Raw genomic sequence first — 10,293 nt, 5'->3', positions numbered from 1 at the left:
GGGGTCTGGGGGAGGGATGTGTGGGGGCTGGGGGCTCGGTGGGGGGGGTGGGGGGGGGGGGGTTTCGAGGAGGATAGGATACAGGCCACGACCTGAAAAGTCTCATATTAAACAAAGGCCCCGCATAACCTCTGAGGGTACGCGGGGTCAAAGAAAGGCCTGGAGATCGGTATTCATTTCATCAAATGTAATCATATACAGTACATGCTATGTCTCACATAAAACAATAAACTTGTGATCTGTGGTTGTGAAAGTCAGAAAATACTATTTCCTTTGCTAGGTTGAACCTTTCCTAACTGGACAGATATTATCCTGTTAGTGTATAGTGAACTAATACAGTTTTCATAAGGTGACATCACAGAAGGCTAGCGATCCTGGCCTTTGCCCCCTTCCTATTTTTAGATGATAACCTGCTTCCAGTTATTCTGGAGGAGGAAAAACAAAAATGTTTTCCCCAATGAGAGTCAGAGCTGTAGTCTGGAGGATTGTTGGGTCCATTAAAGGTTACATCTTCTTCAACCCAACATCATTAGTGTAGAGGTTAATTTTAAACCTCGTAGATACTGAATTTGGTACGAGCTGGAGTCTGAAGGATTGTTGGGTCCAGTAGAGGTTACAGCTTCTTCAACCCAACATCAGTAGTGTAGAGGTTCATTTACACCTAGAAGATACTAAATTGGCATAAAGCTTAGAACAACTACTGTACTGCTCATTAGCTAGATTATTAATACTGCTTCATCCAGTGATTAGCACTAGACATGTGCACTGCCAAAAAATTTGTTTAGTTTTGTTTCGTTTTAAATTCGGATTTGTGTTATTTCGTTTTTCGGGATTCGGGTGTGAAAGTCGATTCGGATTCGGAATTCGGATTCGGACGAAATTCGGTAGCGGTAGTTCGAACTTTCGTTTCGTTCTCTGTTCTTATTCGTTTCTTATTCGTTTCGTTCATTCGTTTGCAGCAAAGTGACATTTGAGGGGGAAAAAATATTTTTCTAATTCTCTAATGTCACTTTGCTCCAACGAACGAAATGAATAAGAAACCAATAAGAACCGAAAACGAAACGAACGTTCGAACTACCGCTACCGAATTTTCAGAAATGGAAATTCGGATTTGTTTGCATTCGTTATGTCTGTAATTCAGAATTTGGATACATCTGAATGTCCGAATTTCCGAAAATTCGTCCGAATTTCGATTCGGAACGAAACGAATCGCACATGTCTAATTAGCACAATGTTGGCAGTTTTATGACTTTTTGTTCTAAGAACTGCAGAAATAAAATATGGTTTTGTTAGCAAGGCCCTTTAGTGGACCCATATACAGTGCCATCTGACCACTGATTCAGCAATCTTCATGGCAATCGTCGTGGCATTCCTGAAACTTGCGGCCTGTTGCTGTATTTATGCTGATTTATTTCTCTTTGTGTAATTATTCTTGTGTTGTAACCATCATGTACTATTATCTACCCCTGTAACCATCATTGCTATTCTCTTCTTCATCACTACATAATTTCTACTATTTATAGGTGATAGTGTGATATTTCTTGCTTGCTTGTAACTTAGACCTAACATCAGATATTTTTCATATTGATTGCATACACCTCTTAGTTATATGTACCGGTAATTTCCAATACAAATATTTATTGCATCTTATTGAGATCACAATACCCCCCCAGCAATGCCTTGATCTGCTTTTCTTTCTAGTAGAATAGAACCATCTTTGTTTAGTTATCAGCCGGGGTCAGCATCTACTTCCTGTGATGCCAGCTCAGAGATGTCACAATCTTGCACTCATGCTTGTGCAGTTTGAAAATGTTTGGACACAGATTAACCCCCGCTGAAGCCTCTTCTCTCATGACTTGCTACAAAGTTGCAATGTTGAAGTCCTATCACCTGAGGGAGAGGAGACTAAGGAAAGGCTTCCTCTTGCATGCAGCAGACTTATAACACCATTCACAGTACCCTTCACTGGAAGCACCTGAGCACAAACATTCTGAGGGGTGCCTACATATATCTGGCCCAGTGGCGTAACAATCGCCATAGCGACCCATGCGGCCCCTATGGGGCCCGGGCACAGGGGGGCCCAGCCAGGGCTGCCTGGGTTGCTATGGCATGTGGGGGTGCTGGCTGTCACAGACACAGCTCAGCAGAGGCCACGGCGCATTTCCCCTCATAGCCGCTGCAAAACTGTGTCAGTGACAGCCAGTCGCTGCGGCAGATGAGGGCGGTGTTCGGAATGGAGGAGGCGGGGCCCGCCTCCTCTTACATCACTGGCCAGCGACCTAAGAGCAGGTGGGACCAGTGATGTAAGAGAAGGCGGGGCCCGTCGATAGCAGAGGAGGCGGGGCCCGGGGACGGAACAGGAGTCGGGGCCCGGGGACGGAACAGGAGTTGGGACCCAGTGACCACAGAGGCGCTGACAGGTAAGAGATCTCAGACCCTGCAGAGCCCACTATAGAGAGTCTATGGTGGGCTCTGCAGGGTCACTCTCCGCTGGGGCTCTGCAAGTGGCATGACTAGCAATCACGGGGCCCCATACAAAATTTTGCCCTGTGATTTCTAGTTACGCCCCTGATCTGGCCATATAGTGTACCGCATTTAAAAGGATACAATACTTGTGAAGTGAAGAGGATGTTTCAAGGTATTGCTGGTATGAGCAGTTGCTGAACAAGGAGGGAATGCACCTCGGAAATTCCCTTATGTGACATAAAAAATACAAGGATTGCATCCTTCTTCATGCAGTGAAGTAAAAAAAAACGTTTAAATGACATGGTGCTCCTACCTTATTATTTACTATGCTTTATGCTTGTTCTTTGCAACCAGAGCAGTTCTCTTTCTGAACACTGTGTTTAAGCGTTGCGCTAATCTATCACAGGCCGATCATCAATGCGTCTTGCATCTGGAAGTGGCACAAAAGGACGGGTGAAATCCCTGTGACTAAAGCTGGGGGGAGCTTGTGCTAATTGTTGTAGCATTCTGCAAACATCTGTTTCACATGAATGCTCAGCACATGGAAGAAGAGCAGATGTTCTTGCGTAATGCAATCACATGTCTTACAGGAGATTTGACATTTTTGCTGCAAATTGTAACAAGAATATGGACATGTATACAATATGTTGCTTGTACAACGTAAAAAGCAAACAAAGGCTTATGGAAATCATGTGTAGAAAGAAGTGGTAATCCATTTTTAGACTGAAGCTAGCCACAAGGTGGCCATGGACAGGCATGGGGGGTTGTCCAAGCTGTCACAATTGTACTACCTATTGGTAGTTCCCTGAGGACTAATCAAAGAAGGCAGAACAAGATGCTTATGCAGAGGAAGGAGGCAATAAGAATCAGAACAGGTGTTCAATCCTTCAAGATAGTTCACCAGTGGTCTCTTGCTGCTGCCATACATATAGTATAAGAATGTGCAATGCAAACGAGAGTGCACCAACATAGTGTAACAAGTGATTTTAAAGAAAGTCAAATTATTATTCAAGATGCACTCACACATGTAATATATAGAATTGCTTATCTGTGGCCCAGAAGTGACTCTTGGATCCAGTCCAGGAACTCTCCCGCTGTGGCCAGTGGTGGAGGTTGGCACTGCTACATGTCTGAAATGCTGGGATCGGCACACCAGGACCCACTATCACACTGCCCAGAAGAGCAGGTAGAGTTCCTCCTACTTCCTTAGGATAAGGCTTAGGATTCTCAAGAGATGTAATTCCCTAGATGAAGACAATCACGGTTGCGTGTAATTCAGCGGTGGAGCAGGGTAGGTTTAAAAGTGACATGTTTTGTGCCCTAAATGGATCCCATTGTTGGATAAATTCCTTCTATCCTGTTTCTGTTCCATCTAAGGTTTAAATTGCCTTGTGCGTTGATCATTCTGACACTTTCTCCATCTGCTGGTTATTACTCAGCACTGAAGTTTAGGACGCTGCAGCACACACCTGCCATAATCAGAAAAGCTTAGGTAGACTGCTGGATACTTAGCCTGTAGCTGATCAATATGTTAGTCTGTCTGCTTATGCCCTGGATTTAGGTCTGTCTGACTTCTGTCTGCTCATGCCCTGGGTTTAGGTCTGTCTGACTTCTGTCTGCTCATGCCCTGGGTTCAGGCCTGCCTGACTTCTGTCTGCTTATGCCCTGGATTTAGGTCTGTCTGACTTCTGTCCGCTCATGCCCTGGATTTAGGTCTGCTTGACTTCTGTCTGTTCATGTCATGGATTACTCCTGCAAATCGATTGGACTGCGCTTTTCTGTACTTATTATGCACCTGGACCTTTAATCCCTGATATTGTTAGTCATCGTTCTGTTTGCCTATCTGGAACCTCTGTTATTTTGACCATCTGTCTGTTGACCTAGGCTACCCATACATGAGTAGATCTCTCTCCTTCAGCTAAACAGTGGGATGGAGGAATCTGCTCCACCAGCCATTGTTTTGGATGCCAACGGCTGCCTGAATACCAGAACATTGGCTACAACTGATAGGATGCAGTCACTGATCAGACAACTATTTTCCACCCAACTTCTTCAATTTTGAAATTGAAGGTGCCGACAGTTCCACCTGTGGCTCAAGTTGTAGCTAATTTAGCAGGAATCAGTTAAAATTCAAGCAGTTTTTTTTCTAGCTTTACACTGCTGCACCATCTGCCCTGCCTGTTGGTCGGCTGCTGCCTCTGGTCACACAGTGGGTCCACCACAATCCATGACAGCTATTATCTCACGTCTGTGGAGAATGTGCTTGACCATTTATGTAAAAGCTAACTCTCAGGCCACACTCCTCTTTTTATGTGCTTACTCTTCCCCTACCCTTCCTTCTTTCTTTCTCTATGGACTTGATTCCAGCAGGCCATGTGCTCCTCACTGCTTCACCTGTGCTCCCAACTAGCTTGGTAATCTCAATATATCTGTAGCCAATGTTAACTCCCTTCCCCTACTGCAAAGTTGACATTATCTTCTGACCGCATGCTTTATAACGGAACAGCCTCACCTTAACACCACATAGTTAGCATACTTGACACCTCCTGGGGGAGTATTATCAGAGGTACTCTGGTCTCCTGGCTTGTGATTACCCGAACACCAACTACATGGCATCTTCTAATCAACCAACTACACCCATGGGAAATGCGCCCTCTCTTGACGGCGGAAACCCACCAATTACAGAGAGGGCAGTGTGTGGCTGGAGACGGCCCCATTCGTACCGGCGGCGCCTGGTGCTGGAGATTCGTAGCAGGTGGTTTTTAGACCACACTGCATTGCTGGGCTTGCTCCTTACTGTGTCTCTCGTTTGATGGATCTACGCTGGGCATGACATTATTTCCTTTATTACTCTCTCATTAATAATCTCTATGAGCAACCCCTTTTTATTCTCCACCACCCTGGGATCATTTGTCTCTCAGTTCCACCCTACGTCTTGGTTTTTGCACTTGATGATCTCACACTGAGGGGACCTCCTCCTTCTCCTGAAGAAGCGCAGTGTGGTGTGAAACGCGTAGAGCATTGCGAGCATCGCACTATCACCCACCTCTATGGTTCCATTTGAGGTTTTATAATACTGTTCAATGAATTATCAATATACAGAGCCTATATTTTATCAATTTATTGTTCTGACTAGGCCAAAATCATGTCATTAGTTTTGATCATGTTTATCATAGCAATCACTATGGACCTTTGTTGGTACTAGGAGGTTTTCCTTATATACATATAATTGTCTATTTTTTAATATATTCACTTATCCGTGTTTTTTAAAACCTTTTTGTACGAATAAATATTATATTTGATCATATATACTATCTTTTGTGCATTGGACTTGTCATTTGGTGCCAAAAAAACCCCAACTGTCTTTTTTCTCCATTTGCTACTATTACTTTACTAGGGGTTGGCACCCTATCACTCAGGATCTGTACACAACAATCTACTTTGTTGGGCTATCTATCTATACCGTTATCTATCTATACCTCACTCTTGACTCAATGTCTGGCTCTGGTTCTCCATTGTGATATGGCTGGCAAGTGTCTACCCCCCACTCTCCTTGTTCTCCTTCCCAAGCAAAAAAGGTAGTGACTATGCAGGAGACACCCTAATATATATGGGGGTGGAGGACCGGATTTTCAACTGCGCAGGCACCAACCCAACAGCCAAAATGTGCATTTTTGGGTTGGCGCCTTCACAGTGCAATGGTTGGGTTGGCACCTGCACAGTAAAATTATTACACTTTGATGGCTGGCTGCCGGGGACAATTATTATTATTATACAGGATTTATATAGCGCCAATAGTTTGCACAGCGCTTTACAATATAAGGAAGACATTACAGTCACAATACAATTTAAGACAAGATGGTAAGGAGGGCCCTGCCCGTGAGGGCTTACAATGCTTGTTTCCCGGGGAAGGGTCCCTCAAAATGGGGACTGTTCTCAGGAAACAGGGATGAATGGTAACCACATATTAGAGGGTACATATAAAAAGGGTTTTTAGTACCAGGGGATGCATATAAAGCTAAGGGGGCAGTATATAATTGTATTACTGTAAACACACTCAATAGAGTTGATTTACTAAGTTCAGTGAACAGTCGCTTTGCTAAGTAGCAGTGTTAATAAATCAACTCCATTACATTTAGATCTCAACCCCTAGACCATGTAGTTTTAACCATGCTGCACTGTACTCGCAGTGTACCCTGCCCTTTCCTTCATATGTGTCCTACTTTCCCAGCTTGCAGTGTTGGAGGCATGCCCCTTTTTCTCGAGGAATTTCTCCCAGTTGGCTTGGATTCCTGGGATGGATTTAAGTGTTACTTTGTGTACTTCCAAGCTGAAATATTAATTGCTGTACTTTGTGTTGTAGGGGGAACATCGTTTGGCTGAGATTACAGCACATAAAACACATTTCCCCCAGCCAGTGTCTTCTTCGGGTCTTTGAAGTTCTTCGATGGAGTTTACCCCGTGAGAGCAGATGCTGGGAGAGAAGCAGCAGTGGCTCAGGAATGGTAAACATTTCCATTAAGAAAAAAAAAACCTTCAAATTCCAAGAGCAACACTTCCTAATCTACTCTCCGGAGAGATGATTGTGCACTTTCACAGGGAATTAGGATTGCAAGAAGAAGCCGTGAAGGTGGAGATTGTATGTGAATGGCAGAATTAATATTACATTATGTAGATATATGAAACGTTTGGAGTGTATTTGTGGTTTGTCCATGCAGGGCAAAGCAACAGGTTCACTTTAAAGACCAACAAATAGTGCAAAGTCTTACATTTTTTTTAACAATCAGTCACAGCCTGAGCAGAAAAGCCTGTCCCTTGCCAGCATGCTGCAGATAAGGACTCCTGGTCCCTCTAGGGTAGCACTGGTCTATCTGCAGAGGTCTTGCACACTCCCTGTCGAGTCAGAGCTCTCCAATCAGAAGGGAGCATGAGCTTTTCTGATTGCAAAGCTATCGGTCTGACTCAGTAAGGAGGTGTGTCAGAGCTGTGCAGAGGGACCACTGCTTCCATGCAAAGTGCAATTTGCAGCTGCTGCCAGGAGACAGGCTTTTCTACTGTATGTGCATGGGGATGAGGCATTTTTTTCATTTATTTTAATATATTTCATTTTTAAACTTGTTTTTTTTTTAACCTAATTTTATAGCTATCACAGGTTTCCTGACAAGTTTCCTATGTGACAGCATACATGGAGTAACAGGTACTCTTTACAGATGCTTCAGGAGTCTCTTGAATCCCAAATGCCTTATCTGCACTGTAATACTTACAGCAGTGGCAGTTAAAGGGTTAAAAGATAATTCAGACCCTCTGTGGTGCTTTTAGAATGTTTTTTTTTATCCTGCACCATTGTTTTCCCCAGCACATCACAGTGCTTTTTGGTCAGCTAAAATGCAGGTCGGTCACGGTGCTTGGGGATTTATTTTGGGGTGTCATTCAAAATAAATTCGGTCCATATGTTACCATGCATTGTGCAAAACACACCCCGGCTTCCTTATTGGACAGGCAGCCAGCTCCACGCTCCCTGGTGCCAATCAGCAAGCTGGGCAGCTTGTAATGACTCACTGCCTCGTTTCCTGATACCAGTACTTCCGGTATCGGGATAGGCAGCGTTTGAGTACTCACCCAAATACTCGGTATCGGCACCGATACTAGTATCAGTCCACCCCTAATTTCATTCAAATGTTTTACTTTTATATAGAAGAATGTACCCAATTATAGTATAGATTTCCTGCTGAAGCTCCGCCCCATCCCACTGAAGCCTCGCCCCAGCTCGGTAACCAAGCTGTGTAGGGAGGAGACAGGCAGGAGCCTCCCTGTTCCTCACTTGCTCGTCACTAGTGAGGCATCGAGATCGATGTCCTCACTGTTTTTTTTTCTCGTTTGGACAGCTTGAACCAATGGCGCAAGCCATCCACAGAGCTCACGCCTCTAACACAGAGTAGAGGCTGTGACAGCTCTTGCCTTACCAAGTTAGGTTACACAAGCAGTGGGGAAGCCCGTTGCTGTGTGACCTAACTACATGTCAAAAACTGGATAATTAACAGGCAGCGCTCCGTCCATGACAGGTGACACAGCGTGTGAGGATTTCCCTGGTGTGTAACCTGATAGAAGCCGATCTGAATGGAGAAAAAGCTGACACCTTTTTTCTTCATAATACCAGGTGAGGCTCTGCCTCACCTGCCTCCCCTGACCACACGTCCCTGGGTCACAGGTGCCCTTGAAGACCTCCTCTGTGATAATCCTTCAGAGTGTTATATCAGCCAGTGCTCCTAGAGGTCACAAGGGACCCCTTTTTGGGGGGTTCTCAAAGTTAATCAGGCAAGAGAGCTCCTTGGCTTTTTATTTTCCCCGTACAAGTAGATATCTCCTTCCACGAAAACACACTTCATAATTTCTCAGGTCCTGGTGGACGGCTGAATTGTTCTGCTCTATTAAAAGCTGCAGCATGCTGTGGAGCCGAACTTCCCAGAGGAAAAACTCCCCTTTCTTCCAGATTCTTCCAGGAACTTGGCACCGGTCAGCGTATTGTTATCTGCCCGACTTTCTCCGCTCGGAGATTCTCATCAAGAGGTCGCTGCGTATGTGAATGGATATTTACTGGCCGGCTTCTCCCCTGCTGACGTCAAACTCGTTGCAAAATAAGCTTAACGGGGCTGGGACGACTTCTGTCATTAGGATAATACCAATGAAAGAAAAGGCCTGCCAAACAACAGTATACATGCTAGGAAAAAAAAGGTAAAACATGTATTCAGCTTCTTCCAAGATGTTCTCGTGCTGAACGGAGCCAAGCTGGATTGCGAAAGCTGTAAGAATTTATGGGGTGTATTTATGAACAATTCTGAAAGCCATTCACCCTGAGAAATTGCATGTACATTCGTTCTGTGTGAATGGAGGCAAAAAAGAATGTTCTAAGGTGGTTATTCACTATGGAGCCAAAGGATACAGCCGTAGCTTCAGCTGATCCTTCGGCTCTCTTCGGCTGCCTCTGACCTTTGGTTCAGTTAATAAACGCTTAATAAACGCTTCGGATGTCACTTCGGCTCGGCTGCTGTACCACCTATAGTGAATAGCCCGTACGGCAGCCCTTCGGTTTCGAAGGGCTGCTGTACGGGCTATTCCCAATAGCCCATACAGCAGCAGAGCAGCTCAGCCAAACCGAAGGCATATGCTTTGGCTCGACTGATCCGAAGTGACAGCCGAATCGTGGAGAAAGGTGGGCCGACCAATCTGCACGCAAATGATCAGTGCCCCCCCAAATTACCTGGGGACGCTGATCTGTCATTAAACAATAACAACTGGGCGGAGCCGGCTGTGACGTCCTGGCTGGCTCTGCCCAGTTGTTATTCATTGGCCAGGACCTGCTAGAAGACATTGGCAAGTGCTGGCCAATAGGAAACAATAGGGTGGAGCTAGCTGCCACCGCTAGCTCCGCCCAATTGTTGTTTATTCTTCTTTCTTTTAACCACCTTCCGTCCATGGCCGTTTGTGAACGGCCGGACGGACGTCTGCTAGGAACGGGAGGTCGTCTTAAGACGTCCTGCCCCTCCCCCCTCTCGTGTGTGGCACTCAGCGCGCACACGAGAGGGGAAACTGTGAGCATGTAAACAGCCAGCGATGGCTGTTTACATACAAGCGATCAGGCGTCTCTAGAGACGCCCGATCGCTTGCAGGAGCTGCGGGTGTGCGGCCTCCCCACCCCCCGTACCTTTGTCCCGCCGTCTCCTCATCGCCGCTGCCGGTCCGAGATCCGATGTGGCCGGGGCGGCTGGGACCGGCACGGCGACGCTCTAACAGCAGATCAAAGGGAGATCATTACTCGATTTCCCTTTG

The 10,293-nt window shown here is 45.6% G+C and overlaps 1 protein-coding gene across 2 annotated transcripts in view; it reads right to left on the bottom strand.

The window, feature by feature from the left end:
- The window catches only part of LRRC32 (leucine rich repeat containing 32), a 45,003-nt gene that overhangs the window by 2,837 nt on the left and 31,873 nt on the right, over positions 1-10,293 (bottom strand). The window lies entirely within an intron of this gene.

The sequence above is a fragment of the Nanorana parkeri genome, unplaced genomic scaffold (assembly GCF_000935625.1).
Source record: "Nanorana parkeri isolate BGI_ZX_2015 unplaced genomic scaffold, ASM93562v1 scaffold1428, whole genome shotgun sequence".
Lineage (NCBI taxonomy): Eukaryota > Metazoa > Chordata > Amphibia > Anura > Dicroglossidae > Nanorana > Nanorana parkeri.
The sequence above is the reverse complement of the archived record's forward strand: the minus strand, read 5'-3'. Positions and strand labels throughout refer to the sequence as shown.